At 43.6% G+C, this 27,800-nt stretch overlaps 1 protein-coding gene across 5 annotated transcripts in view; it reads right to left on the bottom strand.

Annotated features, from left to right (window-relative positions):
• Positions 1 to 26,323, bottom strand: part of PAM (peptidylglycine alpha-amidating monooxygenase) — a 171,481-nt gene extending 145,158 nt beyond the window's left edge. For 4 of the 5 annotated variants that reach the window (XM_066614797.1, XM_066614801.1, XM_066614802.1 and 1 more), the window contains exon 1: positions 26,235 to 26,323. The gene's annotated coding sequence lies outside the window, so the exon portion shown is untranslated. Of the gene's footprint in view, positions 1 to 26,186 lie in introns of all 5 variants that reach the window. The other variant, XM_066614799.1, reaches the window with a different exon arrangement.
• Between the last annotated feature and the right edge of the window lie 1,477 nt (positions 26,324 to 27,800).

The following is a 27,800-nucleotide window of genomic DNA, read 5'->3' as shown; positions in this document are numbered from 1 at the left end:
TCTGGCGGCCGCATCTCAAAAAAGACATAGTGGAAATGGAAAAGGTGCAAAAGAGAGCGACTAAGATGATTACTGGGCTGGGGCACCTTCCTTATGAGGAAAGGCTACGGCGTTTGGGCTTCTTCAGCCTAGAAAAGAGGCGCCTGAGGGGGGACTTGATTGAGACATACAAAATTATGCAAGGGATGGACAGAGTGGATAGGGAGATGCTCTTTACACTCTCACATAACACCAGAACCAGGGGACATCTACTGAAATTGAGTGTTGGGAGAGTTAGAACAGACAAAAGAAAATATTTCTTTACTCAGCATGTGGTTGGTCTGTGGAACTCCTTGCCACAGGATGTGGTGATGGCATCTGGCCTGCATGCCTTTAAAAGGGGATTGGACAAGTTTCTAGAGGAAAAATCCATTACGGGTTACAAGCCATGATGTGTATGTGCAACCTCCTGATTTTAGAAATGAGCTATGTCAGAATGCCAGATGCAAGGGAGGGCACCAGGATGAGGTCTCTTGTTGTCTGGTGTGCTCCTGGGGCATTTGGTGGGTCGCTTTGAGTTCCAGGAAGCTGGACTAGATGGGCCTATGGCCTGATCCAGTGGGGCTGTTCTTATGTTCTTATGTAACAAATGGCAATGCACAGAAGTTGCAGACGTGTTCTTCTGCAATAACTTCTCTGCCTCTATTTTTGTTCTCTTTCACATTCTCCTATTCTTATTCAAACCAAACACATTCACAGGCCTGACTTCTGAAGAAGAGAAGGGTCTGCAATCAGGAACGTCTACTCCCAAGTAAATGCACAATAAGGCTTTGTTTAACTTTACATAGGGCATTTGCCTTCTCAGCTATCAGCTAAAACTTCACAACTCACCAACAATCAAGTGTGAGAAACCCTGCTCTGTCAGAATGCATGTCGGACCTTAAAAAATGTCTCCTTACCAGCTACCCAAGCCTCTGTTTTTATACTTTTTACTATGGGGGGGGGGGGCAATTCTTGAGCATTTGTTGAGCATCATGTTCATTGGATCAGGACCATTCTGGTGGCTTTGCTTTCCCCCTCCCCTGGCCTTCAATAGGGATCAAGGTACATCTGCCTACTCATGAGTAAACACATATGTGATTTAGTTTTGCTTTCTATAGGGCTCAATACACTTTCCTTATCAGCTTGGGGGACGGCTTCCTTTTTGAGTGTTTTTTAGAGCCTGCATTAGTCAGATCAGGATCATTTTGGCGCCATTGCACTCCTCTTGGCCTGCCCTTCAAAGTGGATGGAGGCACAATTCTCATGAGCAAACGCACACATGTGGCTCCATTTCACTGGCCATAGGGCTCAATACATTTTTCTTGTTAGCTATCATCTTGTCAGTTTCACAACCCACCAACCATCAGGTCACGACCCACTGGTGGGTCCCGATCCAAAGTTTGAGAAACACTGGTTTAGAGAGTTTGGGGAGGAGGAAAACAGGCTCCTTTCTCTATAGTTTTCTGCAATACAGATTCTCCTGGTTCTCTCATACTGTACAATGGAAATTGTGCACTCAACTGACTTCTAGGGAAGAAGAAAGGCTGTAACTAGAAACAAAATTAAAAGCGAAGTACAGTGTGTTGTCATCCCCCATTCTAGATCCTGATGTCCCCAGTTCTAGAAAGATGAATAAGTTTTGTTCCCATCCGTCAACAACGTTCTCTCATCCCAAAACAACAATTCCTTCTCTCCTGTTAAGAACATAGGAACAAGCTAGATATGATGGAGGCATCCATGAAGTAGAGCATACATCTGCCCTATTCACATATACATCCTGCTTTTCACATAAGACAGATGTTCTCAAAATGTTGGCCATGACCAGCTTGGAAGAAGAGCAGGTTGCAAACCTCTGAAGAATTCGGTTCAATCCACAGAATCTCCAGGTAGGGCCAAAAAGCCATTGCCAGTGACAACAGGAGCTAAGTGGGCCAAACACATTCTCAAAGTGTGGATCATGACTAGCTGCAATATGGGGCAGAGTCACATAAATGGAAGATTTGAGGGGGGGGGGGTCACAGTAATAAAGTTCGAGGACCTTTGATGAAAGACAAAGTGACCTAAAAATATAAAAGTAAAACAATACAATACTTAAAGAAACATACCCCCACACACAGAAGGCAGAGAGAAAAGTCAAATTTAGTTACAAATACCTTCCTAGGCAATGGCTTTATCAGCCAGCATCTAAAAACTGGAGACAGTCAATTTGATTTCTATTAGGGGGTCATTCCACAGATGCAGTACCATGGTTTACATCATTCCTTTTGCTGAGGACTGCTGATTTATGTTAAGCCATTTCTGCCCAAAGTTGCATATATGCAACAGGGACCAAATGCGTATGTGTGGGCCAGGCAGAAATGGGTTAATGGCGAACCAGAGAGAAGAATCTTTCCAGATGAACTCAATGAATCGACCGTTCCTACAGAAATAGGTAGTCCTTAAGATAACTGGATCCCATGCCATTTAGGACTTTAAAGGCCAAAAAGAACACTTTAAATTGGGCCTAAAAGCGCATTGGCCAGCAGTGGAGCCAATATAAAGTGAAATTTCTCCCCAAGGCTATTCCCAGATAATATTCTGACCACTGCATTATGGACCAATTGAAATTTTCAAACTGTCTTCAAAATATAGTCCCATTTAGAATGTATTACAGTAATCCAATTTGGGTATAACTAATTTGGGGGTCCTCCTGGACTCGCAGCTGCTCCTGGATTCCCAGGTGGCAGCTGTGGCTAGGGGGGCCTTCGCTCAGCTCCGGCTGGTGTGCCAGCTGCAGCCGTACTTGGATCGTGCAGACCTGGCCACGGTGATCCATGCCACGGTGACATCGAGGTTAGATTATTGTAACACGCTCTATGTGGGGCCGCCCCTGAAGACGGTTCGGAAACTGCAATTAGTACAGAATGCGGCGGCCCATGTGGTCACTGGAGCTAGGCGGTTTGACTCTGTCAGTCCGCTTCTCCGGGGGCTACATTGGCTGCCCATTCGTTTCCGGGCCCAATTCAAGGTGCTGATTTTGACCTTTAAAGCCCTATACTGCTCTGGGCCAGGATATCTTAGAGACCGCCTACTCCCGTACAATCCGGCTCGCCCTCTCAGGTCATCAGAGAAGGCCTTTTTACAAGTGCCGACACCCAAGGAGGTCCGGGGGGTGGCTGCAAGAAATAGGGCCTTCTCGGTAGTGGCACCAACATTATGGAACTCCCTTCCCCTTGACTTGAGAATGGCTCCCTCTCTTAAGAGTTTCCGGCGAGGCCTGAAGACCCTGCTGTTTACACAAGCCTTCTGATTTTTTGGCCTTTTTAACATTTTTTACACATTTTGTAGTTTTTACAGGCCTGATTCCTCTGTGACTTGCTCTTTTGTACTCTTTTTATTCTGTCTTTTAATCTGATTACTGTTTTTATGGTCTCTGTTAATGTGTTTTTAATGTTTTTATCTGCTATTTGTCGTAATTTATGTTTTTAAATTTGTTTTTTACATGTTGCTAGCCGCCCTGGGTCCCTTAGGGAGAAGGGTGGGATATAAATAAAGTTTATTATTTATTATTATTATTATTAATAATAATAATGTATTTGGGTGTAACTACGTAATAACTGCTGTAAGGGTTGCAGCAGCTAATGTTTGTAAAAGGTGCTCCTGGCAATGGTGGACACTTGGGCACCCAGAGAAAACCTCAAGCCCAAAGAATACAGTACTCCCAAGGTGCATACTTCACTCTTCACTTAACTCTTAACACAATCCTATCCAAAATCCGAGCAACACCATTGCCCAGACAAAATACATTTTGCAGCACCATTTTGCCTGAATTAAGTGTTGGTTTGTTCGCCCTTGTCCATCTCAGAACAGCTGTCAAGAATAATTTTTCCCCCATAGCAAAAAGTAAGAGGAGTTGAGCCCTGTTCCCTCCGCACCCCTTAGCCCACGCTGCTGTCTCCCTGCAGGTAAATTTCTCTAAGCCTGGCTCCAATAATGGACATGAGCTGGACTGGCAAAGAAAGTGGAAAGACTGGGAAAGAATCAACAAGAGCGAGGTGAGGTACAAATGGGAAGAAAAAATATAGAGGTCTATACATATCTTTAGGCATAAAAAGCAGATCCTACACACCCTGCTTTAGGTATGAATGAGGTACACACAAACAAACAAACGTAGCCTCCAACAAGTCTAGTTTAGCTTACAATGAATTAGAGATGGTAAGTGACACATCCTGAGAGAAGCAGCACTTGGAGAATTCTGTGCGTTCTCATGGGTGGCTTAGCCCTGTAATATTTTGGACAGGTTTCAAGCTTTTTGACAGCGTCTCAGTGACCTAGCTGCTAGACAGTAAGAATTCTTGTTTGTCTGTATGATTTGCAGGAAGCTTAGAAGAAAAGTACAGTTACTGTAATCAACTCTAAGCACTCAGAATAAGGCTGAATACAATAAGTAATAACGTCTCTTTGCCACTGAGATTTCCTCAAACTAAAGTGACTAATGAACAATTGCAATCAGTGTTTCATCTACTAACAGACTAAAAATACTGTGCAGTGCCAAATACGTGAAGGCAAATTTCAAAGACACAAAATTTTCTAAATAATGACTCATGCCTAAAATCTGGTAACACACTGCCAAGACTTTATCATGCTTTGAGTTGATGAATGAAGTTAAACTAAGCTACAAAATTGGTAGTATTTTGTATTGAAAGAACCAAAATTAGTGCAAAATTTCTGGTCTGGTCAAGGAAGAGCAAAGATAAAAAGATGACAGATATTATATGACTATGCACCTATGCAAATACTTTGGTCATTTCACTTAGGCAATGGATAAGTCAAAGCTTCTAGTTGAAAAAAAAAAAAATACATATTATACATCAACCAGGGGTTACAGATGTAAAAGGCGATGATATTACACCTATCCTGCTTCATGTTCAGCAAGGCTGTACATCTTACTCATCTTAAGAGGTGGTCTTAAAAGAAGAGCTAGCCCTGCTCTCAAATATAAGAGCCCTGCTTGGGCCAAGTCCTGCTCTCATACATATTTGTTGATAACTAGGCTAGTTCTCCTAGAGCCACAGCCACCACCCCCATTCACTTTTCTTTAGGTAATTTCTTTCAAATAAACAGTTGGCAGCAGCAAAGAGAAGTTGCCACCCATACACCTGTCCTTTCTATGTCTTTTATGAAAAGCCAAGAAGAAGAAAAAAACATCACTGGTGCAGCACAAGAGGGACAGGACAGAGATGACTCAATCCTGCCATTACCATAGTACTATACCACAACTGCTACACAGTGGCAGTTCAAGAATTGGCTGGTAGCGGCCCTCCCAGAGCTCCAGGAATCTGGTATGTATCCAACATTACCACTCCCTGAGATAGGCCCTAGGAAGAAAAAGTGCTAGGAAGCACTCTCCAACCACTGGTGTCCACTGCATTTTTCTCAAAGATAATAGTGGGGGTGGGCTGGATTACAAGTACTACCTCGTTAAAAGGGGACATATTAACACAAATGTAAATGCAGGTATGAATCTTTTCAACATTATTATGAGTTTCAGAACAGCCGCATTGAAAAACATACTCATGTCAATGCAAACCATTGACATAGTTATAAAAGGGTTGTTAAGGTTACCCTTGTTTCTGCCAAGTCCCTCAACATCAGTAAAAACCATCTTCAGTTTTGTAGGAGTTAAGAATGGGAATAGTGGGAGAAGAGGAGAGCAGGAAATGTCATTAGTCAGTTCAAAGAAACGTTCAGTACTATTCTCCCCAACAGAAAAGTTAATCACCTTAAAGGTGGTGTCGAGGTAGATATAGTCCATACTTGATCCAAGTTGTTAAAAATCAAAACCACTTTTGCACTGAACATGCCAATTATTTCCACTTCAGTAATGTAGTTTTTCAACGTAACAATAAACTGCCACCACCACAGATATTTTCTTAATCCTTTAAATTTGGACAAACTTACTCTAGATCAGGGTGGTCCAACTTGCAGCCCGGGAGGCCCTTTTGGGCAGGTCACAAAAGCCCTGCTGCAGCCACCACGAAAACCCTTCCCACGCTTCAATGACTTTTCAATCTCCATGCTGCTCAGAACCCAGAAGTGGTTGGCGGTGACATATCACATTGCTGTTGATTATTTCTATGTCTGCACAATCGGGGGTAACGACATGGTTATGTGGGCCCTCGGCTGATAGAAGTTGGACTGCCCTGTCCAAATCATATTTGGTCATGTAATCATGTTTCCATCAATTGTCCAATCTTAGTAAAACTTATTCCCAAGAAAGGATCCTTAAAATGACTAGCAGTTGCTTTCCAGGATTTCAGAAAAGGGGCTCCACAAGTCCTACCCAGAGACGCAGGGTTTGAACCTGGTTCTTTATGCGTGCAAAACATGCACTCCATCATTTAGCTATGGTCCCTCCCCAATATGCAGAAAACTAGCTATGTTTAGAGGTGTTTCTTGAAGGTGAGTAAGATAGGATTACAGCCCAAGTCTTACTGAACACCATGGGCTTACTTCTGAATAATAAACACCATTTTCAAACACTTCTAGTTATGATATTAGGAGATAGTGACAAGGAAAGTTGCATTTTTGCATTAGCATTCCCAAAAGTATGACCCACTAAAAATACATATTTGCTATTTCTTTTATGCACTTCTGTTAATTTCCTGTTTCATTTGTTTGTGATTCTGTTCTCTAATTAATACTTATTTGCATAGATGAAAATGAATGAAACCTCTATACAGTAGGAATCACGTTTATTTAAAATTGGTAATAGAACTAATAAGATAAGTGCTAGACCTAGGTTAGGGTGCTAGATCTAGACCAGGCTCAAATCCTCACTCAGCAAAAAAACTCACTGGGTGGCCCTTGGGTCAGTCACTATCTCTAGCCTAACTTACCTCATGGTGTTGCTGCAAGAGTACAAAAAGAGAGGATGCAGCCATGTACACCAACCTGAGCTCCATGAAGGGATGAAAAACTAAAATATTCCTGCTTTGGAAGCCAACTTTCAAAATGAATATGTAAACTTCTTATAAATAAGAGTCATTGCATCGCTTTTGGTAGAAAGATAAAGAAGAAGTTTTATGTTGCAAAATAAGCTGCTGGAAGCGCTTGCCTTTTAGAGACCAGAATGAAGACGATATTAAGAGACCAGGACATTTTACTGTACTTATGACTCACTCTTAAGAAGTATTATATGCAGCGATGAATTAGAATACAATGCCAAAAAAAAAAATTCTCAAACTTTTCCCCCTACCTTCTATGCAGCCAAATGGGAACAAACATGGGTTAAGTTTACATAACATTAAGAAGGTCTGAAAATCAGACAGCAATCCCTTGCTGCTAATGTTACAAATTCAGACCGTAAGAAGCTGAATCATCATGTGCTACTCACTTTAACACAGGTATATGCAGAAACCTTGCTAGACTCTGAACATTCTAGTAGTGTATTGTATTGTCCTGGAATGCAAAACTTGAAACAATTTATTTAACAACATACAAACTCTCTGGTATTTCAAAAAGTTTTATATCAGGCTTGGGATCCTGATGGTCTCAGAACAGGATGCACACACGCACGCACGCACACACACGCACCCGAACAATCACAGCTCAGAACTACTACCAATTCCCTAAGGATTCTCCAGTGTCAAATTCAATAAAACAAAGCAAATACTCCTACAGCTGTCAGCGGGAGCTACTCGTAAGCTACTCATAAGTAGCTATTGCCCAAGCATCACAAGAAACACTGCAAGAATGTTATATTTCTTTAATTAGGTACTCATTTCGCCACCACAGAACCCAAAAGTAGAATCCTAATCAGGGTAACCACCCAGGATGAGGTGTAGATAGAGGCAGCTGCTTCCAGAATGTCCTGGGAAATATTCCAGGAAAAACAACTAGTACAGATGTGTCCTAAGAGAGTCGCTATGGTGACTTCTTGTGACACCCTCAGCTTCGCTGCAAATATTGTTTATACTTCAGTTTCTTTAAAGAGAAAATGTCAGATCAACACCCTGGTTATCCAACAACAAATGTGCAACATTTTTAACATGCATCTCTCTCACACACCAATACTCCAACAAAGACAACAAAAATCAGCAAAGCATTGCAGAACCAGGGTAGCAGTCTGCCTCATATTTTCTAAGCATCCTAGCAGATGCTAATAAAGCAGCAACACGATCAGGCTGGTCGTCTTCTGACTTATTTCATTTTCTTGGAGTGAATTTCAGAAACAGCAGGGAGAAAGCTTGAGGCAAAACCTTCTCACCTTTTTTTTTCTATTAATACCCACAAAGTCAGTGCAATCTGCATATGGCAGTTCTGGCGGCACTCTATGCCTGGTTGCACATAGCTAAAAGTAAGCTAGAGTGCCAATTCTCTTGCACTTCCATTTTTTCCTCAGCAGGAACCAGAGAGCAATAAAAGTTGTGCTTGTTTATGTGCCTCGTCTCTCCAGACTCTAGCAGATTCCAAGGACTGACTTATGAGATTTACATGCTCTAACAAGACTTAGGCCACCACCAAACGTGCAGTTATTCCATGATAAAGTACATCTGTGAGTTACATCAATAAGTTTCAACCCACAAGGGATTTGTGACCACACATTCACTGCAATCTAGGGATTTCTTCATGGCTAAAGCTGCTCTAGTCCTTCCTCCTATGCTGCCAATCAATCTTCGGCACACTTCCTATGTCTGAGGTACCTCAGCAGCACCTGCCCACCAAAAGAAATGGGAGTTCTCTCCCCCCCCTTAGAGTTAGCCCTTCTGAGGGCAACAAATGTCCTGCTCTTGCCAGCAAAAGCAGGATTGATGTGCCGCTTGTTTACTGTACCAGCATGTGCAGAGGGTTGAACCACTTATGTGAGAGCAAGCTGTCGGCTACTCCTTGGGGCTTCCAAACAAGCTGACATAAAATCGTACCCCAAAGCAGGCACATACCCCAAAACAGCCACTCTTCAGAAAAGCAGGCAAAGATTTCAATTCCAAGCATATTGGTATTGGCAACCTTCAGTCTCGAAAGACTATGGTATCGCGCTCTGAAAGGTGGTTCTGGCACAGCGTCTAGTGTGGCTGAAAAGGCCAATCCGGGAGTGACAATCCCTTCCACACCGGGAGCAAGTGCAGTCTAACTATGTGTGTTTATGTGCCGATACACACTTTTCCTTCCTCTCACATAATGAGACTTACTACTAAGTGAGCATGCATAAAGTAATATGCAACACACATGGCACTTCCGCTCCCTTCTCCCTCCAGCAGGAAGAGGATGAAAGCACTTATGAGAGGAGCTTGTCCCATTGGCTGTCCTCGGAAAAAAGGGATGGGGTGCACCCCTCTCTTCTCCCGCCCCCTCAATTTACAGAGCAAAAGCCACTTATGCTGCTGTCTCTCCAATGCCACAAGCAAGGAAGAGCAAATGAGTGCCAGGACTCAAAACTCACGGATATTGAAAATCGCATGAATTTTCCTAAACTATGTTTAAAACCCATGGGAAAGATTCAGAACTCACGGAATAAAAAGTGAAACTGGTACTTGGACATTTTGTGGGAACACACTCATAGAAGTCTCACAGATAAGGAAACCCAGGAGCGTTTTTAATCCAAATTTGCAGTTATTCCAAGACAAATACTCATGAGTTTCTCCGTGACTAGTCTGGGCTTTAGGCTGCAATTCTATGCACACTTATGCGGTAGTAGAACCTATGGAACGCACTAGGACTTCCTGCTGATTAGTAATGCCTTAGATCGGGCTGTAAATATTCCTCATTTTGGAATCAAACAATAAAATACACTCATCTTAAGTGTAGACAAAATAAAGCATTTTATTAATCTTAAGTATTGTTCCAACTTAAAAAAAAAATCTCATGGCAATAAAAAGCCCCTGAAACAACCATCAAGTGAAAGCAACAAATCAGAGATCCTAAAACTTTCCTTCATTACATCCCTAAGCTGTAATCCAACTGTACAACTGATATAGTGAACTACTATAAGCAAGCAGTAAGGCCTCTACAGTTGTTCACATGCAATTCTTAAACCACCTTTTCATTGTAACCCCTATCTTACTACCCTGGATTCATGCCAACATGCAAAACAAGTTAAATAGGACAGAATTTGCACAAACACATGAAGCAGTTATGCTGTTGCTTTCAATACCACAGACAGCAGATACAGATTTTTCAGTAAAAACAGATACAGATTTTTCAGTAAATACTTAGCTTTTTACAGCACCACCATAAATGCTCCCACAAGGTGGCTTGTGATACAACCAGAGGTAAGCAAAAAATAGAGAAATGAGATGTAAAGATGAAAAGAGTGTTTGTGAATATCAAGTAGCAGGCTGAGGGCCAAGCCCAAGTCCTCCTCTCAACTGTCACCAGTGACACAATCTGTTTTAGCCTTGTCCTCTAGAAAAAGGATGACCCATTTTAGCCACAGACATTACACTCCATTTATGGCATTGTATCAGGAAACTGAAGGGGTGGGTGCATCAAGAAAGCAAGGCCACCAACTACACCCTCTTCGGATACTGCTCAAACCACAGAGCTACGAACTAAAGCATGTTTGAAATAGTACAAAAATACAGTTTTGCAAGCCCTTCCAATGAAACAATGTGTGAGACTAAGGCTCTCAGTATCTAGTTTATCTGCCATTTCCAGGAACAGTACAATCAGTTAAACACTTCTGCAGTCACCAAGCTTTCAAAAATCCACCTGGACAGCAAACATCCTTCTTCTAAAAGAATTAATACTACTCCAAAGTAGCCTCAACACAATTCCTTTTTCACCTACACACAGGCATGCTCATTTACTCCTTGGGAGTTTCTACCACACATTTTGCTCAAAAGCACTCTGCAACCACGAGAAGAGATACTAACACAGCTACGCTGCCCTCATTCTTCTCCGTGCACAGTCAGAGACCCACAAGTGTCATGATTAACCCATCATGCGAGAGAATGCAGCTTGATGAGTTCATGAAGCAGAAGGCCAATAACTACCTACCTAAAAATAATTCCAAAGAGTCAAGAGACAGAAAGACACTGTTTGAGGTCAGGTTGCTTAACTCCAGTAAATTCCAGATAGTTTCACAGAGGATATTGGATTGCTTTTCTTGATAAATGTATTAGATCTGACCATAGGACTCTTGCAAAGTTCAAATTAAAGATGCTAATACGGATTACAATATTGCACACCAAGCTATAAGAGTATGGGTACTTTCTTAGGAATGAGTTCTGTTTAAACCAAAGGGAATCCAAGCATATACGATTAAGACTATGCTGTACTATACATTCTTTTGCTCCTCTTCTGCATGGTGAGGAGTTAATCTAGGAGCATTTCCAGGTCACTGATTTTTCAAAAAGGTTATACAGGTGGGGCTTCCATATCTGCAGATTATTCAACTGCTGATCTGGCTCCACGCAGGTCCTCCCGGACCCAATTGGAGCTAGACTTGGCCCAACCCAAGCCCTCCAGAAGGCTTTATGAAGCCCACAGAGGCAGCACGCTGGAAGTGGGTTTTTTTTGCCAAAAAGGACATTCCAAAGCCCTCAAAGGCAGCGGGCGGACACTGGAGAGCTCAGGTGGGCCGACTGCGGATTTAATTATTCACAAAATCTGACATCCGCGGGGGTCCGAAAACGGAGCCCCTGCAGACACCAAGACCCAACCTGTAGTCACTATATATCCCACAATGTAGTACAAAATTGAAACCATATTGCCTTTTTCACCTGCATTATTCAAGTATCATAGTGGGAAAAATACTACCACTTCAGCTGTTGACAATATACCCACTATTTCTTGTTGGCATTTTATTGTACAAGGTATTATCATTGGAAGTCTCAAAAGTCACATATGGATGTCCAATAAACTTGTTAGGTGTCCCATTCTTTAAGTATTTATACCTGAAGCTTGGGCCCATGTCTCATCCTATTAGTTTCTTGCCAAAAGGGGACAAGTGCAATGTCCCTTCCATACATTGTCCGTGCCTGTCTGCCCATATTGTAGCAGGAGTGTGTACAGTATACATTTACCTCTGTCTTTCAACATCGTGCACGTACACTAATGAGCCACAGACTCATTCCTGGTTGTTAGTGACAACCTTCACTCTGCCTAACCTAAGATTATTAAAGTTCAGGAAGGACAAATCCCAGACATGCTGAGAGTTTTTCTGCAAACCTCTGGAGTGCTAGCTACTATTATGAAGCAGAAGTCTCTATATTTATTCTATGTGAAAACTAAGACCCAGACTAAAAAAACATTCACCTCATGGTGAGCTGATATTTCACATGGTATTTGGGATAGTTTAGCTGCATCATCATGAGATTTTCTTCCTATCAAACCTAAGGAATCCACCTCACCTCCTCTGTGACTCATTCCCACGATAAAATAATTGTGTGGCATTTGTATAAGTATGACTGGATCCAAGTTCCAGGTTGCCACAGCAAGTTCCATCTATCTGCTGTTTTGATAGCTTATGTTGCAAATGGGGTACATAATTCAAAATACAATTTTATACAGAAATAGCTCACCATAAACTTGGGTTACAACTCACCAACACATACAAATACTAAATTCACAATGTGTTGACGTAATTAGTTTGGTACTGCTAGACTGGATCCTCACAAGAGACAGTATTCCATGGGACAAATTTGTATTAGGGTATAGTGGATTTGTTTTTTTAAACCAACAATGCAGAACAAGCAATGTTGATATAAATCATGAGAGAGGTAGAATATATAACAATAGGAACACACCCACAATCTCTCAGGATTTCTTACTTATTCTGGAACAAGCAAGCATACAGGAACGACTGTACAAACTAATTAGAAACAAACTGGGATACTTCTTAAAAGTCAACATATTTAAGTCTAGATCAGGGGCAGGCAAGGTCTATATTTGAGGGGCTGGGAGTGTAAATATTCTCCAAATATGTGTCCAGGATCACAACACATACCCTAATATGTGCAGGAGGTCTGGTCTAGAGGGTAGAGCCTCCATTTGCCTGAAGCTTAACATCCACAAGGTCCCCAGTTCGAGGCCACCAGCACCATACGACCTTGAAGCAACTGGCAAGCTGCAGCTGAGCTGTTCCATCTGCTAGGAGCATGGGAGGATGGAGGCCAGAATGTTAAACCAGATCGGAATGTAACACCTTGAATGTAGTGGTTCTTGAAAGAAAGAACCTTCTTTCAATTTGTAAAAATCCCTGCGTGGATTTAATAAGCCCTCCTATGTAAACCGCCTTGAATAAAGTCTTGAATAAAGACCAAGAAAGGCGGTATATAAATACTGTATATTATTATTATTATTATTATTATTATTATTATTATAGTCAGGCTCCAGTATCTAAATGGTAGGGAAGAGGCACAGGGGATCACCCCCAAAGTCACTGTTTTTAAGAGGGTTATGGGGGGGGGGGAAGAAGACATAATTTGGTTAAAACGGTGCAGGGAGCTTGTGGATTTCATCAGAGGTTCCCCTACCTTTTTCCTAATAATTGCAAAGGCAATAAAACAGCAGCAGCTAAATAATTCAAGCACTATCAAGTTGTATAATAAATATGACATTACTGAGCAATTAGCGTTTCAGAGCTTTGGGGCATATATGTTCAAATGACATGAGGTCATTTTGGCGATTGAGTGTTTCCAAGTGTGCTTTCTGAAAGAGCCCCTCAAGATGCATAGTAGCAGTAGTTTGTTTCTCCATGAGATAGCAATTCACAAAAGTTTATAGGAAATATGGAGTATCATCACTTACTTACATACTTATTATGCTTCTCTCTCAGTCCTTCAAGTTGAAAAAACATGTCAAATGAAGTTGTGAGCATTGGCAGGGGCCATCAAAAATTCCACAAAAGTGGGTCAGGGGCTAGAACCGGCCCACACTGTCAGTTAACCTCCCCTCCTTTAGAGCAGGGGTGCCCAAACCCAGGGGCCATTTGAGGCCCTTGGGGATTCCCAACCCGGCCTGCGGGGAGCCCCCAGTCTCCAATGTGCCTTTGGCCCTCTGGAGGCTTCCTGGAGCTCACACTGGCCTGACGCAACTGCTTTCAGCATGAGGGTGACTGTTCGACATCTCGTGTGAGCTGCGGGATGAGGGCTCCCGCCATTGCTTGCTGTTTCACATTTGCAATGCAGCAGTAGCGAAGGAAAGATTGGCCTTGCTTCGTGCAAGGCTTTTTATTGCAAGACCATCGTTCATTCATGTAAGTACCATATTTAATGTATTCATTTATGTAAATATATGTAAATTTATTCAAATTTGAAATAAATTCAATTTTTTTCTCAGCCCGTGACACAGCGTCAGATAGATGATGTGGCCTTCCTGTCCAAAAATTTGGACACCCCCTGCTTTAGAGGAACAGATAAAAGGTTCAAAAAGGTAAAATGCAATGGACCCCAAGGATGCTATTCTGACAACCTTGGATAAATAATAAGCCCTCTCTGTCCAAAAAAAATATAATGTTAGAAAAATAAACAGAATAGCTTTGGGACAGTCACATTTGCTAGCTTTTGGAATCTTAGTTTCAAATTGTGGAATCTTAGGTGCTCCCCAAACAAGTTTTACAGGCATAGGCTTGAATCTAAAGAGCTGCTTGGGCACTCCCAAGGGCTTTGGTGTACCCAACAGAATCCTTTTTTTTTTTTAATTCTTGATGAGCAGGTCCCTATGTTTTATCAAACTGCTTTTCAAAATTTGCTCAGGGTTTCAAAATCAGTTTGTGATATGGCCGGAGGAACTAGCACTCAAAAAGAAGTCAAGAATTCTACTGGGCATGTCCAACCAGCTCTTTGGATCCAAACATTTGTTTAAAATTATGCAACTGTAAAAAGCACAACATTATGTTGCTCTGTCTCAAAGTGCTCAGAAAGTTTAGCCTGCTCTTTGTATAAACCATACAGTCTGAAAAACCTATGCCAGGCCTTTGCTAGTAGAACATGAAACAAGATGAGGGCAAAATTACATATGCTGGCACATACCCCACTGAACATTTACTTTCAGGAAATCAATTTACTTTCAGGAAATCATGCACAAGCTTACACTGCAGGTCATCTTTCAAAAAAACTTTTGCTTGCAAGATCCTGTCCCAATATTCTCATAGTTGTCACTGCTTAAGTGATATGGCCTTCTCTCTCTACTCAGATTTCTCAGTTGAAAAGCAACATGATGAACCCTTCACATTCTAGACTTTTAAGTTCCAGAACTCAGTCACCCTCTTTAAATATTGAATATTTTAATAAAGTGAATTTTCAGTCAATAGGCAGCCTTTCATAAAGTAACTTAGCATAGTGGGATCAAATCAACATGTTTTGGACTACAAATATGCTTGTAGTATACAATGTATACATTACAGCAGTGGTAGCTTATTTGTGGAAGGAGTATGAACCTTTTGATGTGCACATGGAGTTCCAATGAAGGCGAGGATCCTAAAGCAGGTAGTGCATTATTTCCTTACCTCCCATATTGAGCCACACTGAATTTGTGGGGATGAATGTCTCTTACTGCCCCATCAACCCAATGCAATTTGGAAAGACAGAAGTTCAGAAACAGCTGTCACTTTGTTCTTAAGCTTCCCTGAATGAGTCAGTAGCATCCCATTTTCTTTTTCTAATACTGCCACAACTCATAGATGCTCACATGCAACAGCAAGCTGTGATTATGCAACTGCATAAACCAGTGCATTCCTGTGCAAACCAGTGCATAAACTGCATTCACCAGTGGAACAGACTATTAGTGCTGGATTGGGAGATCCCCAAGGAGGGTCAGAGTTCAAAACATTTGAGAAATAATGCAATATATTTTTTCTGCAATATAAACAGTATGTGCTTAGACTAGTCATTACAATGACAACCTGCTATTAGCAAAGCAGAAATAAAAGCTCAATAGACAAATACTGCAGTGAAAGCAAAATTCTGAAGACTGTATCTGCACCTGATATAGTGTAATACCCACATGAATTTTATTGCTTGTAAACACTGATCCCAGGAGCACACAAGTAATTTTTACTTGTCAAGAAGTACTAGCCTTTCATTATTGAAACTGATTAGAAAATAGAGAAAATGATTACCAATATAGACAATAATTTCTGTCTTTGAGACATTCTAGACATGTAGCTAGTACAAAGTATTCATACTTAAGTCAAGAGACAATGTATATGATCAATGAATATGTTAAATTAAGGCCTTAGGACGAGACAATATAAGGCTCCCTCTAAAGCATCTGAACAGACATGCCTGTTAGAGGAGGGGCAAAGGAAATGCAAATACGCCATATTTCTCAATTTGTAGAGTATCAGACAGTTTTCTGCTGACAACCTGTTAATCTCTTCAGGTAAACAGTACAAGTTACAATCTCATTCTATTCAGCCCGGCCTGCTTCCTTGTATACCCAAGGACTCTTCCAAGAACAATAGGGGTTTTTCTTATTTATTTTTGTTTTGCTTCAAAAGACTACATACAGTACTACTTAAGCCATTTCTGCACAATGTTGCATATACTCAACAGGGGCCAAATGAGTACACCTGTGGGCTGGGCAAAAAATGGGTTAAACCAAGACAAATGAAGGCGATATGTACTGGCAACAAAGTACAAGGCTTTGCAAGACTAATCAGAAAACACACATTATAGAGAGAACTATGTACAGAAACTGCTTCCAGCGAGAAGTGTAGTTTAACAAATACTGTAGTTTGGGAAAGACACAGATAAATAAATGTTTAAACCAAACTTGGAACATGCTCTAGAAAAGAAAAAACCATCAGAAATGAGACTTTGGGGGACTACTGGTGTATTGTGAAACATACGGAGTTATTGTAGTCAGGCACTTTCAAATTGTAAAAATGGCAAATTCAATAACCAGATATTTAGCTAAAAAGTAACATTTTATTAAGGCCCAGTCCTATCCAAATTTCCATCCTCAGAGCAGCTGTGCCAACAGGGTGTGTGCTGCATCTTGCAATGGTGGGACAGTTACGGAGGACTTCGCAAGGGTTGCACTGCAGCTGCATCAGTGGTGAAAAGTTGGATAAGACTGGACCCATAGAGCTGCAAAACTATGGAGTGCATGGGGGGGGGTCCACTGAATCTGGGCAACAAAAGCTCCATTTACACAAAAGAACAGCAGAAAGTATTAGGATTTCTCTAGAGATTATCTGGGAAGATATGCTTTTCTGCAGGGTTCATACACATTCCCCCTTTTCTGCCTAATGGTTGGCAACCTTCAGTCTCGAAAGACTATGATATAAGCCTACAGCACCCGGTATTCCCAGGCGGTCTCCCATCCAAGTACTAACCAGGCCTGACCCTGCCTAGGAGGAGAATAATGATCAGTGAAACTGTACTACGAGCATTCTCAGTTTTATAAAGAGATGCTGCATAAACTAGAAGCATTTTAAATGCAGAAGATAGTTTTTTTCATTGAGCCAGTTTATGAAGCCATGTAATCACTGCTCAGATTCTACATTCTGGAGAGTGCTGCTGTTTTTAAAAGTTACCCTACAGCCAAGGCATAAGACCCAGGTAAGAAATAGGTAATGCCCACAACAAAACTGATCCGCACCACTGTACGAATTACAGTTTATTAAGAAACTTAATCCTGGATTTCCTGAATCTAGGAAAACAATGTCCAGAGAAAATGATTAAAGCACAAGCCTATTCTTCTTCTGTTTAAATCCATTTCTCAGGAAATGGATTTTTTAAAAAAAAATTATTCTCCCAACCTTTTGTGTGCTAATAAGCTGGGATAAATTATTCTTTTCCTTGAGGAATAGAATATGCAGTTGTATCTTGCTCCGCTCCATCCCTAACTGAAGTACTCATCAGGTAGCCCTAATACAAAGGATCTTCTTGCCATAAAGGTTCATGATTTCTTCTGAACTTCCTTTTGATAAGTCTGATATGGTAGTAGCATCATTGTTAGCAGAGTGTCAGGTAAAGAAGAGCCCTAGGAAAAGCATGTTCATGCTGGAAGTTAGTCCTAGGTGACAGCATATAATAGATGGCTAGTACACGTGCAACAAGGTTGGGGAAGCTGAGAGTTTACACAGAATAGAAGCTGTAGAAGGATATACATTTCTAATACAGTGTTTTTCAACGTTTGTCCCCTGCTGGACTACTCTGCATGGTCCACTTACTGGAAGTACCACCGGAAGGAACTGGCATTGTCATCACCAGTTACTTCTGGATTTGGAGGCCAGATGCATCTGAAAAATACCAGTAAGAGGTTCATGGTGAACACAGAGGCTTTTTTGAGTGTGCACAAAGCACACACTGGAGCTCTGCCTGCCAACCGAGCCTCCTACTGCTGCTTGTCATATTGCATTGTTGGTCCTGCTGCCAAGCAGTGGGGGTCTGGGGGGGCCTACATGCACCACCAGACATCACCTCAAGCACCACCAGTGACAAAAGTACTACTGGCTGAGAAACACTGATCTAATACAGTTAGATGAACCACCCAATTATATTTAAGAAAACCCAATTTCTAATTGTACTGCTGCGTTCTCTTGTTCTTGCAAAGCGTTAACTGAGGGGCTCAATTTGTCAGTACTGCATGCACAGGACACAAACTATATTAGCTACCAATGCTTTCAACTTTGGAGGTTAAGGAAAAAAAATTGACAGAAGATGTGGCCTCAAAGGATTCAGAAAGTCAATATACTAGATTTGTTAATATTACACCAACCTAGGTTTACTACTGCTTGAGCTTCTAGTATGTTGAAATGCATGCAAGATCTACAGAAGTTCCTTTGTCTAACAGCTCCCCACACACATACTCTCCTCCATGTATATTTTAAGACACAGGATACACGATGAGCAACTCTGTTAGCCATATGAAATGGAACTTGACAAGAGCTCCAGGGGTTGAAAGATAACTGCCTCTCCACCTGTCTGGAGCATGTAATATTTAAGTCACAGCATTTCTTCTTGTAAGTACTTTTCCTGTCCTCAAACTGACATCGGATTGACAGAAATAATCAGATGCTGCAAGGTTGACAGCTGACTGAAGTTATACACCCTTACACATCAGAAGCAAGAACACTACCCCAGGGCAAGTGAAGACTAGCAACAATGGCAGACCAACAGCAGATGTGCGTAGCTGGATCTACACAGATCAATCCACTCCCTAATTGCTGGCTCACATTTTATTTCAGAAACAGGGAGGATACATTCAGGAAATTGAAGATAGTCAAGCCCAGTTGTTTAAATAAGCAGCAATACTGATTTCACAGGATGAGAAAGAAAGAGAAGTTAAACTGCAGTAATACTTGGTGGAACAGCACCTACCAAAGTTTATGAAATGCAAGCCTATCTGCCAGAAACAGCTACTCAGTCAGCTAAAGGCTCTCCAGGGTGAGAGGCTGCAGGCTTTCCAAACACAGCTTAGCTTATTACTTCCTCCTGCCTTGCAGCTTTCTGACAGAAGTTTGCCTGCCCACACAAGTGAACCTGTTTAGAAGGCAAAGGCAAACAGACACAAGGAACGTTAGATAGGTTTATGGCTCCCAAGTACAGCACTAATGTCTAAAAGATGTGTCATGGTATAGTGAAACCTCATTTATACCTCACAGAGGATGACAATATGCTGCCGTTTTCTCCAACCTTGAATTAGTATTCCTTTCTGTATCAGAACTATTGCCATCTTTTTAGTACTACAAAAACCAATTTGGATAATGCCCAGCCTGGATAACCAACATTTAAAAAAAAACAACTACCAGGCCATCTTGAACTTACAAAGGTAACAATTAAGTGCCCAATCCACAACAAAGCCAAGCTGAACAACACTGCAGGAATTTATGCAGAGCCCCTCAAGCCCTACTTGAGATTCAGAAATGCTGGAGCAACCAACTGAATGGTATCAACAGCTCCAAGCCAGGAGATGCAATTCCCAGGTACTTTGATCCCTGTCCAACCACTGTTGCAACTTGAAAGCTCTGGCTCACAGCAACTCTGAACTGGCCCTCTGCTTTCCTACAGTTCCCAAAATTAGGCTTCAGAATTGTTTGGTGCTTTCAGAGCACTAAACCGATTTAGCAAACTGAAACAGGACAGCGGCTCAGTTGGATAGTGTTGAGTTAGCACATTAACGCACCCCTGGGGGGGCATGGAAAGAACTGATATAATTAAGAACTGCCACAATCGTATGCAGAATTGCTTCAGATAAAGCAGCTTTATATGTAGAACAGTAACAACATGTCTCTGGTTTTAAGGGATAAATTGCCACACTTGGTTTTATCTTTGACTCCTCTCATCCAGTTTGTAGTCTAAATCATATCACTTCTCCTCTGCAAAAATGCACTTCCTCTCTGCTCTGCACAGTAAAGACTGTGGTTCACACCCCTGGCCATCTCTCAGCTTGACTACTGCAGCCTTCTCCTCTCCAGGCTTCTATTGTCTCACCTAAGCCCTCTCACCTCATTTGTCACTCCAATCACATCACACTTCTTCTGAAAGCCCTATACTGGCTTTCTATTTGCTTTCAATTCAAGCCCATGGTCTTTGCCTTCAAACTACTCCATGGCCTCGGCCCTCATATCTAGTCATGTTTCTGTCTATGACCATCACTCTTTTTTCATCATCCAAAAGTCTTATTCTGGAAACAATTCCATCCTTTCTTCCTTGCTGCCCTTTACACTATGTCCCAGATCACGTGTGTGATACTTCTTGTCCAACGTCCTTCAAACCCCTTTTCAAACTCCACCTTGTTCTTGAGGCCTTTAACATAAGAACATAAGAACATAAGAACAGCCCCACTGGATCAGGCCATAGGCCCATCTAGTCCAGCTTCCTGTATCTCACAGCGGCCCACCAAATGCCCCAGGGAGCACACCAGATAACAAGAGACCTCATCCTGGTGCTCTCCCCTACATCTGGCATTCTGACTTAACCCATTCCTAAAATCAGGAGGTTGCGCATACACATCATGGCTTGTACCCCATAATGGATTTTTCCTCCAGAAACTCGTCCAATCCCCTTTTAAAGGCGTCTAGGCTAGACGCCAGCACCACATCCTGTGGCAAGGAGTTCCACAGACCGACCACGCGCTGAGTAAAGAAATATTTTCTTTTGTCTGTCCTAACCCGCCCAACACTCAATTTTAGTGGATGTCCCCTGGTTCTGGTATTATGTGAGAGTGTAAAGAGCATCTCCCTATCCACTCTGTCCATCCCCTGCATAATTTTGTATGTCTCAATCATGTCCCCCCTCAAGCGTCTCTTTTCTAGGCTGAAGAGGCCCAAACGCCGTAGCCTTTCCTCATAAGGAAGGTGCCCCAGCCCCGTAATCATCTTAGTCGCTCTCTTTTGCACCTTTTCCATTTCCACTATGTCTTTTTTGAGATGCGGCGACCAGAACTGGACACAATACTCCAGGTGTGGCCTTACCATAGATTTGTACAACGGCATTATAATACTAACCGTTTTGTTCTCAATACCCTTCCTAATGATCCCAAGCATAGAATTGGCCTTCTTCACTGCCGCCGCACATTGGGTCGACACTTTCATCGACCTGTCCACCACCACCCCAAGATCTCTCTCCTGATCTGTCACAGACAGCTCAGAACCCATCAGCCTATATCTAAAGTTTTGATTTTTTGCCCCAATGTGCATGACTTTACACTTACTGACATTGAAGCGCATCTGCCATTTTGCTGCCCATTCTGCCAGTCTGGAGAGATCCTTCTGGAGCTCCTCACAATCACTTCTGGTCTTTACCACTCGGAAAAGTATGGTGTCGTCTGCGAACTTAGCCACTTCACTGCTCAACCCTGTCTCCAGGTCATTTATGAAGAGGTTGAAAAGCACCGGTCCCAGGACAGATCCTTGGGGCACACCGCTTTTCACCTCTCTCCACTGTGAAAATTGCCCATTGACACCCACTCTCTGCTTCCTGGCCTCCAACCAGTTCTCAATCCAGGAGAGGACCTGTCCTCTAATTCCCTGACTGTGGAGTTTTTTCAGTAGCCTTTGGTGAGGGACCGTGTCAAACGCCTTCTGAAAGTCCAGATATATAATGTCCACGGGTTCTCCCAAATCCACATGCCTGTTGACCTGTTAACATAACTCCATAGTTCTTTTACCCTACTGCAACTAATCTTAAGAACGTACACATGATGTATAAGAATGTATACATGATCTTAAGAACTCCTCTCCCCTTCTTTTCTACCTTACACCTAGAACAGGGGTCTCCAAACCCTGGCCCGGGGGCCAGATGAGGCCTACAGAGAGCCTCTATCCGGCCCGCAGCCAGCCTGCAATCCCTTGAGTTCCTTTGGCCCAGTTGACCAAACACAACCAGAGTTGTACTTGTGGGATGGGGGAATGAGGGTCCATTGAAGTGTGTGTGCTTTATTTCTTGGGTTGTGTTGTTGCCTGGAGAAATCCTGGACATTTGAGCCCATTAATTCATTCATTTCAGTTATTCATCTAAGTTCCATCTCTAATGTATTTATTTAAATTTTATGCTTAATTTTTTTCCCCAGCCCTCCACACCATGCCAGATATCTGATGTGGCCCTTTGGCCGAAAAGTTTAGAGACCCCTGACCTAGAAGATCAGTGGTTCTCAAACTGTGAGTCCAAGACCCACCAGTGGGTCATGACCCAATTTTGGCAGTTTGCAAAAAGAGATTAGGCTATGTGCATCAAGGGTTAGGCTATGTGCATCAAGGGTTAAATAAGCTGCTGGGGGGGGGGGAAGTACTGCTGCCCAATCACCATTAGAGCCGCACACCTTGACATTTATATATCAGGCAGCAGCCCTAGGGCCTCTAAAAAGTTTGAAAAACACTGATCTAGATCAGGAGTGTCCAAAGTTTTTGGCAGGAGGGCCACATCATCTCTCTGACACTGTGTCGGGGGGGGGGGGAAGAATTAATTTACATTTAAAATTTGAATAAATTTGCATAAGCTTACATAAATGAATATATTAAAGATGAACTTATATGAATGGATGAAGGTCTTCCAATAGCTCAAGGCCTATAAAAGTTCATGAATAAACCAAGGCTGGCCTTTCCTTTGCTGCCACTACTGCATTACAGACGTGAAACAGCAAGCAGTGGAGGGAGCCCTCATCCCACAGCTCACAGGAGAGGTCAAACAGTCGCCCTCATGCTGAGAGCAATTGCATCAGGCCAGTGTGGACTCCAACAAATTTCTGGAGGGCCAGAGGCTCATTGGAGACTGGGGGCTCTCTGAGGGCCACATTGGGAGTCCTCGAGGGCCACAAGTGGCCCCAGGGCTGGGGTTTGGGCACCCCTGATCTAGATGGTAAGCACCACAGGGCACTGACCTGCCCTCTCTTCTGTTGTAACATATGGTGTTGATAGCACTATAGGAATAACCACCAACACCAAAGCAGCATGCACACACAACCATCCACTTCTGAATCTTTCACCAGCAAAAAAACTATGCCATTGTGTTGCAGTTTGGTACCGACTACCCAGGTATGTTCTGTGGCTGCTTTTCAATGTTACTGAGATTTTTTTTAAAAAATCAAAGACTTTTTTTTAACTCTGTGGTCATATAAAACCGCATATTATGTGCAGGTCACTCGAATGTTAATGTTAAGTGTTTCAAAAGGTCAGTAGAACACTAAAATACATGATTTAATATTTATGAATACTACTTATTTTGAGATCAAACAGCAACTGTATATTCACCATTCACCCTGAAACCATAACTTCTATTCAGAAAGCAAGTTAGAATTCCAAGAGGGCAGTGAAGTTTGTGAAGAATATTCAATCACCCCAATAAAAAGAAATCTAATCTTGAACCACTCACAATAACTTACAACAAATCTGGGTCTTGTCCATTTATTATAGTGGAGGGGAAAAATATAAGCACAGTGTATAATAAAGTAGTAGCTCATTCTGAAGATGAAAGCACTGAGTTCTAGTTATCTTTCCATTATATAACATTCTGAGATCAATTAGCCTGAGAACAGATAACATTGACCAGTATACAACACTGGAAGTGAGCTAACCAGGCTTTACATCCGGTTCAAAAACATTACTTAAAAGTAGCTTTTCAGTATTTTAAAAGACTAGCTGGTCCAATGCAAAATATATTGCATTGCACTTCTCATGTTGTTAGCCTGTGTGATGGCTAACATACTGATTCAATATGAAAAAGAAAGTGTGCATGCTTGCAAAACCGTCTACAGTTATATGCAAATACTTGAACACCAAAGATATAAAGGGACTTTAACACTTTGCCTTAACACTTCGCTTTGCAAAAAATGAAGAGGACTTTCTCAGCAGCTTATGCTTGTCAAAAGTTTCAACCAACACCCTCAGACAAATAGCTCCCAACCTGGCTTGAAACTGAGAACACTGCAGATCTAAGAAAGTGTCATACCAAGCTTGCTACACAGAATGGAGAATTGTTATACAATAAACAATTAGCCTGCAACTGTTGGGAATCAGGATCAGAAAGGGAACTCAGCTGCACCCTAACAAAAATGAGGAGCAACAGTAACACTCTTTATTTTTCTTGTAATTTTTAAAAGCCATTTCTGCCCAATGTTACATATACACAACAGGGATCAAATGTGTAAACCTGTGGGCTGGACCGAAATGGGTTTAGAGAAGGAGAAGAAGAGAAAAAGGAGATAAACAGTGTGGGTGGTATGAAGAGAAACGCACAGAGAGAAGGATGGACACACAATGTAAAGTGGCACCATGTTGTGGGTTGGCTCTAAGACAATTTCAGATGACTAATGCCACAGATGGCGAAAGCTATACTCATCTGAGCACACAGAGAATATTTAGGCAAAATAGTGCATCACTTTTATAAAAGAGCACATTCAGATTAGAGGTTCTCTCAGAATCTCCCTCCCATCACAGCATTATTTGCAAACAACATTTTTTTAATGCAAAGCATGCCAAAGTGTCCCGCTGCCATGTTTTTCTGTCTTTGAGCCCAACCACTGCAAAAGACTCTTAAGATTAATGAAAGGCAGTCAGGGGAAAGTTTGAGGAGGAAAGCACAAGCAGTCCAACTCCTGGGCTTCTTTACCAAAGGAGGGAAGCAAAAACCTCAAGCTGTGCGTGAAATAAACGCTGTCCTGGCCATGGATCGGAAATAACGGATTAAATCTTAAAAGCGTGAAGCCAAGACTTAGGATTTGATAAGCGCCACAGAAGAAAAGAGTAGAAAGGGGCAGAAGAAAAGGGAGAGCTGAATGCATGCCAGAGATAAACCCCTGACCAGGAAGGAAGGGGGGGAATGTTGTTATCTCTTGGGTAGATCCTGAAACTCTCTCGCCTGCAGGATGTCGCTGGAAAGGATTATGCTTTTCCCCAGGGAAACCAAGGCTCTGCTTCTTCATCAGCAGCTGGAGCTTCCACTCCTCCTCCTCCTCCTGGTTCAGAGGAAGAAGCAGCCCCCCAAACAATCACAAGCACCACCAGCGCGGGAAGCAGTCAGGGATTGAGGAAGGCAGGGCAGGGCACCAGATTCAGCCTCTGACAGCCCAATCCTATGCATGTCTACTCAGAAGGAAGTCCCATTAGAGTCAGTAAGGCTTACTCCCAGGAAAGTGTGGACAGGATTGCAACCAAAGAGCCCAAGCCCATGCATATCTTACCCCCAAGAAAGTGTGGACAGGACTGCAGCCCCAAAGCCTAATCCTATCGATGTCTACTCAGAAGTAAGTCCCATTAGAGTGAGTGGGGCTTACTCCCAGGTAAGTGTGGACAGGACTGCAGCCCCAGAGCCCCACTCTATGCATGTCTACTCAGAAGTAAGCCCCATCAGTCAGTGTAGATAGAGTGGGCTGTCAGGCGCTGGAGCGGCCTCGTCCCCACCAGCCCCCGAGGAGAGGGACCACGCCGGGCTTCCCCCCGCCCCGGCCGGGCAGCGTCCAAGTTGGCTCCCTGCCCGCCCATCCCTCGGCCGCTGCCCGGGCACTGCACTCCGGGAAAAGTTGCTCCCCGCCCGGCACGATGACCCGCAGCGGGGGAGAAGGCAGCGCGGGAGCCGCACTCGCGCCGCCGGGGGGCGAGGCAGGTGCTGCCCACGGGCTGCCCGGACCCGGCGTGGTCCCCGCAGGGAGCGAAGAGGGGGAAGTGAGCCGGCAGGGCGCGGGGGGCCCGCGGCCGGGAGGGGGTGGAAGTCCAGCGGGGTCCGGAGACGGGCGGCCCTCGCAGCAGGAGCCGGAGCCGCCCTCGCCCAGCTGACGGCGCGAAGGGCGCAACTTGCCTCCTTCCGCCTTCTCGCCCGCGCCCCTTGCGGGAGCCGCTCACTCACCCCGCGGAGCCGCTCCCGGCGCCTGGCGACCGCCCCGAGCCTTTCCCGGGTGCAGCCAGCGAGCGAGCGAGCGAGCGAGCGGCCGCGACTGTCTCCGACGCCGAGCGAGCCTCGGCCCGCCCCGCAGCCCGCAGGAACCGCCCTGGACCTCCCACCGCCGCGCGCGGCTCCGCCTCTCCCAGACCCAAACACGGGCGCTTGTCCGCGGAGGGAGGCAGGCAGGCAGGCTTGCTTTTGTTTTGCCTCCGCCGCTGCCGCTTCCCAGCCCGGCGGGAGGAGGCTCTGGTCCCGCGGAAGGAGGAGGGCAGCCCCTCACGTCGGCTCTGCGCTCCTTCATGCGGGCCGCTCGGTGGTCCTGGTGCGCCCAGGCGCGGTGCTGAAGGAGGGAGGCGGCCGCTTTGCCCGCACACGGGCTCTTCAGACGTGACACCGTTTCTCCCAGAAGTTGTGTTGTGGCATGTCTGTGGTCACACACAAACACACACACGGTCTCTTCAAATGGCACACAATTTATTCCGAAAGTTGTGTTGTGGCATATTTGTGGCCTGTGCATGGCAACCACACACACACGCACACGCGCACACACACGGTCTCTTCAAACATGACACAAATTCTCCCAAAAGTTGTATTGTGGCATATATGTTGACCTGTGTGTAGCAACCACACACACACAGAGTGCCTTGTACCCATCACGCATCGGGAAGCTGCACACTGCTATGTAGACTCGCATGCAGTCACCACACAGGACTGGCAGAATGTGGTTTCCTACAACTAAATACTTTCAATGATGGAGGAGTTTTGTCGTGTTTCTGGTGGGCTACCTTAATAATAAATCTGGCCCAAAGTTCAGAGGGTTGTACACTGAGTAATCCTATCAGATACATAAGAGGAGGGGGGCAGGTGCCCTCCCAGATATGTCAGTCCTCCCACCTTCTGCCCTCATCCTTTCCTGGTCTTCTGTGGTGTCTTAAAATATACTTTTCACATACCTGTAGTTCTATGCCTCATTCTCATCAATCAGTAAAAAAGCCATTTGCCCCAGTTTCAGTTTTGTTTGTGTGTAGAATGGGGACATTAATATGAAACACACCATAATATTTCTCTCAGAAATCTAACATGGAGAACGGACAGTGGCTTAGTCATAGAGCACCTGCTTTGCTTGCATGAAAGTGCCAGGTCAATCCCTGGCATCTCCAGGTAGGAAAATGCCTGTTTGATAGCCCAATCCTGGGCTCCTAGCTGTCACAAACGTGCCATAAGGCATGCCTGCAACACTTAGTGCTCAACTCCATGCTGAGCCCAGCACCAGCCGGAAGCCCACCGCACACCAACTGGAGCAAAGGAAGAGCTCCGGGTGGTGAAGAAGTCTGTTGGGATGGGGTGGAGGCATTGCATGTTGGAGGGAGGTGGTGGGACCAGCAGAGCTCTGCTCCACCATATCCTGAACCCCATGTCAGGTCTTCTGGCCTGACATGGGGATGCTTAACACTGAGCCGGCAAAATAACCAGAGCAGATTTGAGTAGCCCCATTGTTGGGCCTGTACCCTTATCCGGGAGACACCGGAG

The sequence above is a fragment of the Tiliqua scincoides genome, chromosome 2 (assembly GCF_035046505.1).
Source record: "Tiliqua scincoides isolate rTilSci1 chromosome 2, rTilSci1.hap2, whole genome shotgun sequence".
NCBI classification, from domain to species: domain Eukaryota; kingdom Metazoa; phylum Chordata; class Lepidosauria; order Squamata; family Scincidae; genus Tiliqua; species Tiliqua scincoides.
Note: the sequence above shows the minus strand (reverse complement) of the source record. Positions and strands in the feature narration are given on the sequence as shown.